The sequence below is a fragment of the Diceros bicornis genome, chromosome X (genome assembly GCF_020826845.1).
Source record: "Diceros bicornis minor isolate mBicDic1 chromosome X, mDicBic1.mat.cur, whole genome shotgun sequence".
NCBI lineage: Eukaryota > Metazoa > Chordata > Mammalia > Perissodactyla > Rhinocerotidae > Diceros > Diceros bicornis.
The window spans coordinates 133,455,629-133,466,857 of NC_080781.1; the positions used below are offsets into that span (position 1 = coordinate 133,455,629).

General features: G+C 48.9%; 1 pseudogene; it reads left to right on the forward strand.

The window, feature by feature from the left end:
* Nucleotides 1-1,675: 1,675 nt before the first annotated feature.
* Nucleotides 1,676-2,665, forward strand: LOC131400624 (melanoma-associated antigen 10-like; annotated as a pseudogene).
* Nucleotides 2,666-11,229: the final 8,564 nt, after the last annotated feature.

The window sequence follows — 11,229 nt, forward strand, 5'->3', positions numbered from 1 at the left end:
GCCCTGGAAGGAACAGTTGGCAGTGGTCTTCAATGGCATGCAAACTTCTACCATGGGCAGGAAGGTGAGGAGTCCTCAGGGAGGAGAGGTCTTGCTGTCAGGAGGAGATGTCAGCTATCCCAGGTGGGGGGCCGGGAAGAAGGGCAGGCCCTGGCAAGAGAAAAGACGAAAAACCTACAGGAGGTCTGAGGGAACCCCCACTCAGGACAGAAGGGCTGGTCCCCTCTGCCAGCCTTTTGTGATCCTGGTGGGGGATGCGGGGGGGTGGGGGGTGGGCGTGGATGTGGTGCCTCCTCCCTTTTCTCTCAGAGCCTTCAGGGAGGTGAGGACCTTGGTCTTAGAGGACGATATCAGGTCATCTGAGGAAGCACATCTGGTCAGCTGAGAGAAGAGTCCCAATTGTCGCCAAGAGTCAAAGTGAGGACCCTGAGGGAGCAGTGAGTGTACCCCACTCCCCAGGACAAAGAGGGGACCCCTCAGAAATCTGGCCTGCCCCAATTGTCAGCCCTGGAAGCCCCCTGGCAGGGCCTGTCTGGCTGAGCCCCTCGTCACTTCCAGACCAGTGATCTCAGGAAGGCGAGGGCCTTGGTCTGGGGCTCTGGACTCAGGTCAGCTGAGGCAGGGTCCCAGGCCCTGGCAGGGGTCACGGTGAGGACTGAGGGAACTCCCACCCACACACTCACCAGGACGCATGGAGCCCAGGCCTGCCCTACCCTTCTGTCTGCCATGGGGAGACCCGGGATCGGGGAGTGGATTGATTCCCCCTCACTTCTTCTTCTTGTAACTTCAGGAGACGAGGCCTTTGCCTAAGGAGGGTGGCCTCAAGTCAACAGAGGGTGTTGTCCCAAGCCCTGAGGCTGTCAAGGTGAAGACTGAGCGGACCGCCCATCCCAGGACACATGGAACCCACAGAGTTTGGCCACCCCTTATTGTCCATTGGTGCCTCCTGTTAGCCCCTGGGCAGGTGTGGCCCGATGTGGGGACCCCTCACTTCCTTCTGTTCAGTCTCAGGGGTGTGTGGTCTTGTTCTGAGAGTTTTGCCTCAGGGCGGCAGAGGGGTGGGGCCCAGGGGCTGCCAGGGGAAAGGTGAGGATCCTGAGTGAGCATGGATGGGACCACGCACCCCAGAACAGTGGGAACCTCACAGAGTCTGGCCCACCCCTCCTGTCAGCACTGGGGGTCCAGGGCTCTGCTTGCATTCTGCACCCTGAGTGCCTCCTCGTTTCCTCTTACAGGGACTCCAAGAACCCGCAGGTGAAGGCCTTGCTCTGAGGCTCATGTCCTCAAGTCACAAAGCAGAGGAGACCCAGGCAGCGCCAGGAGTCAAGGTGAGGTACACACCCTGAACATGTACCCAGGGGCTCCCCCATGCCAGAACCGATGAGACCCCACAGCACCCGAGCCCACCCCACCCCACTGTCATCCTCAGAACCTCGGGCTGTGATGGGTGCACCCTGAGGAGCCATCTCACTTCCTCCTTCAGGTTCTTAGGGCACAGGCCGCCCAGGAGGACAGAGCACCCCTAAAGAGGAGACCTGTAAGTCGCCTTTGTCAGAGCTGCCAAGGGTGCGTTTCTTAGCTGAGGCCTCTCACACTCCCTGTCTCCCCCAGGCCCGTGGGTCCCCATTGGTCACCTCTTTCCCACGCTCCTGCCAGCTGCCATACATGCATTGTCATGCCTCTAGGTCAGATGAGTGAGCTCTGCAAGCGTGAGGAAGACTGTGAGGACCCAAGAGAGGCCCAGGGCCTGGTGGATGCGCAGCTGTCTGGAGCTGAGGAGGAGGAGGCCACATCCCCCTCCTCCTCCCTCTCCTCCTCCCCCTCTGTCCTGTTCCTGGGCACGCTGGAGGAAGTGGCTGCTGCTGCAACCTCGAGTCCTCCCCAGAGTGCCTGGCCCTCCCCCACTGCCATGGCAGCCGCTCCATGGAGTCAATCCAAAGAAGATGGCTCCAGCAGCCAAGATGACGAGGGGCCAAGCACCTGGGAGGACCCGGAAGGTGCCGAGTCCTCACCCCAAGAAGCACTGCATTTGAAGATGGCTGACCTGGCGGAGTTACTGCTCCTCAAGTAGCGTACAAAGGAGCCTACCACAAAGGCGGAAATGCTGAATCTGGTCATCAGAGATCACCAGGACCACTTCCCTGTGATCTTCAGCCAAGCCTCTGAGTGCATGCAGCTGGTCTTTGGCGTTGATGTGAAGGAAGTGGACCCCAGCGACCACTCCTATGTCCTGGTCACCACCCTGGGCCTCACCTACGAAGGGATGCTGAGCGGTGAGCAGAGCATGCCCAGGACCGGCCTCCTGGTGTTGCTCCTGGGCGTGATCCTCCTGGAGGGCGACTGCACCCCTGAGGAGGACGTCTGGGAAGCGCTGAGTGTCATGGGGGTGTGTGCCAGGACGGAACACTTCATCTACGGGGAGCCCAGGGAGCCCCTCACCAAAGTTTGGGTGCAGGAACAGTACATGGAGTACCGGCAGGTACCCAACAGCGATCCTGCACGCTATGAGTTCCTGTGGGGTCTCAGGGCCCACGCTGAAACCAGCAAGATGAAAGTCCTGGAGTATTTGCTCAGGGTCCATAGCAGGGATCCAGGTTCCTTCCTCCACCTGTCCGAAGAGGCTGTGAGGGATGAGGAAGAGGGATCCTGAGCCAGAGTTGCAGCCAGGCACAGTCCAGGCCCACGTCCATCAGCTTCTCCTGCCGGGCATGGAGTGAGTCCGCTTCTTCACTCTATGTTTCAAGAGAGAGCAGTCAGCGTCCTAAGTAGTGGAGGGCCAGGGCAAGGTGGGGGGACACGGTGGATAGCGTCTTTGGGTTCCTGTTCTCTATGATGCATCTTGATTTCCTTACGAATTTTTCAAATGAGTTCCCTTTAATAGAAGGTTTAATTAGCTTCCACATCTAAGTTTGTGAATGAGATTCATTACATATGAATTTGTACTTATCCAGTCCAAGAGGAAGAGTTTTGCTATTTTGTAAAATAATCGGGACACCTTCCATCGTAGTCTATAACCAAACCCGGTGACATGGCCATGGAAGAGGAATTTCCTTGGAAATGTGAAAGAACTTAGCAGTCAAATCGATGGGGTCAAGAAATTGACAAATAAATGTAGAAGGTACTTAATTCTCAGCTTCTTATCCTGTCTCTTCTGTCAGTCTATCAAGCTAAAAGGTATGTGTGTACCCGGATTGGCTTGGGTTATTCAAGAAAGTCGGACAAATTTCATCTGAGTAAATAAGACCCCTGCTCACTGGCTCGTTTCTTCCCCAGACTTTTGCTGAGCCTCTGCTCTCTGGAAGGCCCTGTGTTAGTAGTTGGGAAAGCAGGGTAAGCAGGACGCCCACACACACAGACTGAGAGTCTAGGAGCCACAGTCCTAGAAGGAAGGTGGCGAGGTGTCCCGCCCAGAATAAGTCAAAGAAGGTGAGAGGTTGTGTGGTCCCAGGCAGAGCACTCAAGTGTAAATGCCCTGAGCCAGGGCAGTGTGGGACTTTGGGAAACCGCGATTCCTTCTGTGGGAGTTGATTGTAATGAAGCTGGGTGGTGACATTGGCCAGACTCCCAGATGGCGTGTCTTAGGGCTGAGAGGAAAGTCTGAAGTGGAAAATTGATCTGAAAAGTTTCTTTTGGATCATAGGTAAACCAGAGAGAAATCTCCACCTGGGGCAGAAAGGGAAGGTGTCCTGGGCTCTTGTCACATTGCAGTTGAACAACAGTGAGGAACAAGGTGTTTAATACCCATCATCTGCAAGGATTTCCTGAGAAATAAGGTTATTGCTCCTTGAAGTGATGCCTGGAAGTCACTGAACAGGTGCCCTCCTCCCTGGCCTGGGAAATCCAGAACTGACTCCTTTGAAATGACCGTTGATTTCAGCTCCCTGGAGTTTATTTTGGTCATTTGTAAGCAATGCTGGATTTTAGTGGGGTTACATGAATGAAAATGGGTGATTTGCATGGAAGAGAGGTGGCAAAAGAGGGAAGGGGGGGTCTTTGATGGGAATTCTGGGAGCCTTGAGTTAGGTGCGCCTTGCTGGGGAACACCCCACACTGAAATTGAATAATATAGCCTCAAGGAGGGAACTATGCAGAGCTGCAATTTGGGCGGAGTTTCTGTTCAGTTTCCAATCGAGCTGCAAATTCTCTGAGATGTGATGGAAACCAAAAATTTCCAGAGGAGAGAGTGGTAGGAGCTGGGGTCAAAATCGTACTAGAAGTGACTATGTTAGTAGACATTGGAGAGACGTCAAGTGCTCCTCCACATCTCGTCTTCCTCTCCTCCCTGGACTGACGGGGACACCCCACTACCAGTCCTCTCGTACTTAGGAAGGGTCTTGTGAGGACCCTTTGCCACCGATAGGAGCAGATGCATTGTTTGTCAGAGCTCTTCCTATAGAAGGCACCACAGGAGCCGTGGATTAATTCCCAAGCCATGAGAACACAGGACACAGACCACGCTGTTTCCTCAGCCAGGGACCTAAGCCACGCACGTTGGACCCTTAGAGGTGAGATGCTGTATTCTGTGCCTTTGAGGCCCTGGGTAGGGGTGGAGGTGTTCAAAAGAGGAGCCGCCCCACAGGAAGCTGGCTGCAGGAATTCCTCCATGCCACCTGCACCCTTAGGCCCCTCTGCTACACCCCTCAGTCCCCTCAGGACTGTGATGTGTCTCAAGTAGGAGGCCAGCTGTCCAATGGCCCTGTAGGGGTTGGGGGTGTCCTCCTCCTGGGGCTCAGCCCGGCACCCCCAGCACCCCTGCTGCCCGCTCTGCCCACTCTCTCCCCAACCTGGCCTCATGGGTCTGCATAGGGTGGGGCTTTGCCCTGCTTGTCTCCCCACTGACAAGCTCTCAGTCCCCAGTGCCAATGATTTTGTGTATGTATCTGTATTTGGAGGTCCCCAGATAAGAATCCCCTTTCTGCACAGTTGTCATTCAGGGAGAGCTGACACGAGGTGATGTAGCCTTTTGGTGAGTCTCCTCGTGGCTGGTAAATAATAATCATTGCCATGTGAATGTGTGACAAATCGCTATGATGATGAGTTATTTTCAAGCAGTTACCTATATAATGCCAAAGGTTTGATTAAACTGATGGCCTGGTCAGGGTGACTCTGAGGTTTTCCTTTCTGAGGCTGAGACAGAGTGGGGGAAGGAGAGTCTTCTCAGCCACCCACAGAGCCAGCTAGGACCTTGGTGTCCCCAACAGAGAGTTTGAGCAGACGAAAGCCTCCAGCAGATGGCAGGGGTGGTCACCAGGAGGCTCCCCCAGGCCCCAGACACCCCCAGACTCAAAGGCGGATTTGGAAAGGAGCCAGGCAGGAGAGGGCTTTGGGGTCCCAGGAGGCAGGCTGTGAAGAGGGTCAGCTGTGCCAGGAGAGGTGGAAGGAGGAGCAGCCGCCAGATCCCATCTGAACCGCCCTGGGCTGGCCAGGGGAGGGACGTGGGAGCAGATGCGTCTGGAGGTGAGCTGGAGCACTGGACCACATCATGAAATGGGAGCAGGACCATCCTGACAAGTCTGTCCCCATGTCAGGAGAGATGGTGACCCGATGAGGCTGGGAGAGGCCATGTAGGCAGGGTCCAGCATCAGGCTCTCCTTGCCACCACTGCTTGGCATCCCTGCGGTCCCTCAATTATGTGGGATGAGGTGTCACACATGAGGTCACCACAGAGTACTGCTGGAAGCCCCTTGATTGTGGGGGAGATGGCTCAGGCCGGTGAGGGGACAGGGCTTTGCACCCATACGAAGCTCAGCTTGAATAGGAGTTCTGCTGCTCCTAAGCCGAGCCAATCATGTAAACGCTCTGTGCCTCAATTTCTTGATCTGTAGAAAGGGCATAGCACTAGTACCAGCTCAAAGCATTGGTGTGACTTTATGCATGATGTGACCTGTATGTAAGAGGCCTGGCCCAAATTAGGTGGTCAGTAGATGTAGCTCTTGCCACTGTGTGTCTGAGATGTACCTCCCCCCATGTGGTGAAGATTCTGAACCAGTCTATTTCTTCTGATAGCTGTGTACATTGATTGAGGCAGCTTTTCTTTCCCGCTGAAAATCTGCTGTTGAGGATGATCCATCAGACATGTCAGAACCGTGCAAACATGCTATAACTTGTTCTAGACCTGGGCGGGCTGACGGCCAGGGCTCCTGGGCCGGGGCAGGGAGAAGACATTGGGCTGTGGGAGTTGGCCCTGGGGGAGGCATCAGGACCCCCTCTAGGCCCACCTCCTGCCCCGAACCCCACACCCAAAAGTCTGCGAGGGAGGGTTCTCCTGGTGGATGGACGCCCTGAATGACGAAGGGAACCTCTCGCCTTGAGCCTGCCCCCTGGCCTCCCAGCTGCACGGTTCCTTGTAGCCCTGGAGCCACCTTCCCAATGCTGTCTCACAGCACAGCATGGAACTGGAGGGTCTGCCCTCACGTGCTTATTTTGAAACCATTCTGCTCACCCAAGCTCTTTCAAGGTGTGAAACACATCAAGTTCCTAATTGCCAACCTTCAACCTCCTCTTGCTATGATGTTTCCAATTAGCTATCCTGCATTTCCTCTTAGAAAGCAGCCAGAAGAGTGCTGACGTCCGCAAGGACAGGATTAAGTGCACATAATGTGCTGGAAGCTGCCTCTGATGCTCTGGGTAAGACACTCAAAAGTTAGTCAGCCTGGCTCTGCTTTTTCCCAGCTTGACCCCTAGCTATCTGCAGGCTTGCGATGTCACTTGAAAGACCTAAATAAAAAGCCTCAGCGTGTCAATGACCTCCGAGAATCTGGAAGGAAAATGTATAGAAGACTTGTGACACTGAGTGTCAGGTAGATGGGTGAATGATACTATTCCTTACTGTTTGCATGTTTGAGACGTCTCGGAATACAAAGTTTTATCATAAATATCTTGCCATTACATTTTATATCCTAGCTAACATGGACCATTAAAAAAACGGCCAAATGGATCCATAGAAAAAATGGAAAACCTATGTTGTACAATAGAAACTGAAATTGTATTTAAGCTCAAGCCCCCCTCGAATGTTCCAGGACAGGGCAGTTTTGGAGGCCACTTCCACCAAATGATCAGGGAGAACTCGTCATCTTTTAGGTCAACTCTTTCAAACCATTAAAAATAGGGGCAATTGTTCAATTCATTTTCCCAAGCTTGTTTTAAATAACAGAGGAGGCCCTATCGTGAAAAGAACACTTAGGCCAAAATCGCTCCCATTGCAGCAAATATCCTAAATAAATGAAGAGCATATTCAAGATAGTAGTGAATTCAATGGACAAACAGGCTGTGTCCAATGAACGAAAATATGATTTAACAATTGGAAACTGCTTTCAACTGTAATTCCCTACATTAACAATTTAGCAGGGGAAAAAGAGAAAACCTTTGATCACATCAATGGGTACAGAAAAATCCTTTGAATGAAATTCAACAAGAGTTTATGGAAAAAAAACTTTTAGCAGAACAAGATTAGTAGGGAATTTCCCTTTCCTGAAAGCAACAGCAAACACGCTGAAGTGTGAAATGCTAGAAGCACTCTTGTCAGAGACAAGTCACAGACATGTGGAATCACCTATTATTTTAGAGGCTGCACTGGGACACAAAGCCAGAGCTATGGCTATCCCAATAAATGAGGAGTATTGAAAACAAAGAGTTAATAAATTTTGTGTGACAAGATCATCACCTTCCTAGAAAATGGAGAGGAATGGTCACATGGAATATTCAAGTGGAAAATAGTCTTCAGAAAAAGTGCAGATGGCAGATCACGACTATCACAAAATCTAGAGCGTTGCCACACCAAAGCAAAAACTATTTAGAGCGTGTAGTAATAGAAAATACTCCATTCAAAACAACCACAAAAATGAAAATTTAACTAAGAAGCTGCTGAAGAAAAATCCACAAGATCTAACTGAGGAATGCAACGATACAAGTTTACCGATAGATTCAGTTAGAAGAAGTCCCCCCAAAGGGAGCAGTATGCTCTATTCCTTGAGGGAGAACAGAATAGCGCAAAGATGTCAATTCTGCTTAAAAGACTGTAACGGCCAAGATGATAATCAAGCTCAGACTTCTGTCTTCCACTCCCAGAATCAACCCTGGATAGCCAAAGAATGGAGAGTGAAATTCAATACACGCACACCCACATGCACACACACAACGCAATAACTACACACCTGTTAGAATGGCCAGAATCTGGTACACTGACAGCACCAAATGCTGTCGAGGATGTGGAGCAACAGGAATTCTCATTCACTGCTGATGGGAGACCAAAATGGTACAGCCACTTTGGAAGACAGTTTGGCAGGTACTTACAAAACCAAACATACATATGCTTTCTATATGACCCAGCAATTGTATGGGTATTTACCCAAAAGATGTGAAAAGATATGTCCACACAAAAACCTGCTCACAGATATTTAGGGCAGCTTTGCTAACAATTGCCAAAACTTGGAAGCAAGCAAGATATCCATCAGTAGGGGTATGGTAAATAACCTGTGATACATCCAGATAATGGAATAAGATTCAGTGCAAAAAATAAATGAGCTATCAAGCCATAAAAGACATGGAAGAACCTTAAGTGCATAGTGCGAAGGGAACAAAGCCAATCTGAAAAGCCTCCCTACTGTATGATTCCAAATATACGAACATTCTGGAAAAGGCAAATGATGAAGATGGTCAAAAGAGCAGTGGCCGCCAGGGGATGTGAGGAGAGGGCCCAATAGGCAGAGCACAGGGGATTTTTAGGGCAGTGAAGCTCCTCTGGATGACACTAGAATGATGGATACATGTCATTATACATTTCTCCAAACCCATAGAATACACAACTCCAAGTGTGAACCTTAATGTAAATGATGGACATTGGGGGATATGAAGTGTCAATGTAGGTTCATCGATTAAAACAAATGTCCTTCTCTGGTGGGAGATGTTGATAATGGGGGAGGCTATGCATGTGTGGGGGAACGGGGTAAGTGGGAAATCTCTATGCTTTCCTCCTTATTTTTCTGGGCACCTAAGAGGCTCTAAAAAAACAAAGGCTTCAAAAACAACACACAATAAGAATAACGATATCTAAACAACAAAACAGGAGAAAGCCCTGGGGGAGACTGAAGACTGTGGTGAGCCCAGGACTTGTGTTTGGGGTGGGGTGTGGGCAGCAGCACCCAAGTTGGGAGGGTCTATAGGCTGCATAGACGCAGATGACAGGATGGGTAGGAGGAAAGGTTTCAAACTTCTGCTCCTCCTTCACTGCACACATCTGAAGCAGGCCCTCAGACCACACATGCCAGTGGCCCTGGGACAAAACCAGGACAGCGGGAAATATGGGTCAATTGAGGCATTTGACTCCAGAATCTGTGCTAATAAACCTGAAACCATCTTAGTGGGTGAGGACTGGCCTTTCAAAAGATGCTCATTTTAATAGAATATAAAGAATAGATAAGAAACAGAATAGCCAGCCAGCCCTGATGGTCTAGTGGTTAAAGGTCAGCACACTCTGCTTCGCCGGCTGGGGTTCCATTCCCAGGCAGGGAACCACACCACTCATCATCAGGCGCCATAGTGTGGTGGCAGCTCACACAGAAGAACTAGAAGGACCCACAACTAGAATATACAACTAACTACCGGGGCCTTGGGGAGGGGGAAAAAAAAAGGAAGATTGGCAACAGACGATAGCTCAGGGCAAATCAGTCCCAGAAAAAAAAAAAAAAAAAAGAAAGAGAGAAAAAGTGTGTTTACCAGATAGTTCAGAGGGATACATTAAGTCAGGGCCGTAAGCAGGGACAAGGTACTGAGTTTCTCAGGGGGAGGGTCAGCGGAGGGTGGGCTAGAGCTCTGCCTATGCAGGAAAGCTTGATCCCCACATCCAAGTCAGCTGAGTTCCTGCCCAGGTAACTGGTTTGTGACCCTCAAAGCTACTGGGGAGACGTTGGTGCCTCAGGGGATAGCAACAGATAAATGCCTGTTTAAGGACTCTGGGAAGAAAAGTGGGACCTGAAGTCATAGCACTCTGTTCAGGTTCTGACAAGGGCATTTGCCTGAGAATGTGACCCTAGGCAAGTCACTTAACCTCCCTCAGACTCAATTAGTTTTTTTTTTCTTTTTGCAGAATCTTTCTGAACTTTACTGAAAATGTCCCAAAGGTCTTGGTTATTGTTATTTTAAAAATTATGAATTTGGAAACTGCTTACTTACAAATAAAAGCAATTAAGATCATATATTCTGGCAATTATCATATAAACACTAAATTGTTTTATAGATTAAATTGTGAGACTTCTAGCTATCACTGCTTATTCACAAACTTGATTTTTATTTTATTGTTTAAATTAACATAAACTGACTTTTGTGGGTGTATAGTTCTACAAATTTAATGCATGTATAAATTTGTGTAACTACCACCACAATTAGGGTACAGAATAATTCTATCACCCCATAAAACTGCCTCTCTGCTATCCCTTTATAGTGACACTCTCCCCCCACCCTAACCCTTGGCAACCGCTGATCTGTTCTCCATCAATACAGTTTTATCTTTTCAAGATTGTCATATAAATGGGTGTCATATATATATAACATAACATACAGTATATAACATTATGAGATTGGCTTCTCTCACTCAGCGTGGCTTTGAGATTCCTACAAGTTGCTGTGTGTATCAATAGATCTTTCCTTTTTATGGCTGTGTGATATTCTATTGTATTAATGTACAACAATTTGTTTAACCAATCACCCATTGAAAGACATTTGGGTTGTTTCTAGTTTGATTATGTTTCCAGTTGATTACTTAGGTGATTATGAATAGACCCATACACATTCATGTGCAGGTCTTTGTGTGAACATAACTTCATTTCTCTAGGGAAGCGCGATTGCTGAATCATATGGTAAGTATATGTTTATTAAAAAAATTGTCTGTTTTTCAGAGTGGCTCTACCATTTTGCATTTCCCCCAGCAATGTGTAAGAGTTGCTTTGCATTCTTGCTGACACTTCATATTGTCAATAATTTTTATTTTTGCCATTTAATAGGTTTGTAATGGTATTTCAACATTGTTTTCATTTACGTTTCACTAATGTGTAACGATATTGAACATCTTTTGATGTTTTTTATTTTCCATCTGTGTATCTTTACTGATATTTCTGTTGAAGTATTTTGCCCATTTTTTTAATTGGTTGTTTGTTTGTTTCCTTAATGTTGAATTTTGAGAATTCAATATGTATTCTGCATATAAATCTTTGTCAGATATGTGGTTTACAAATA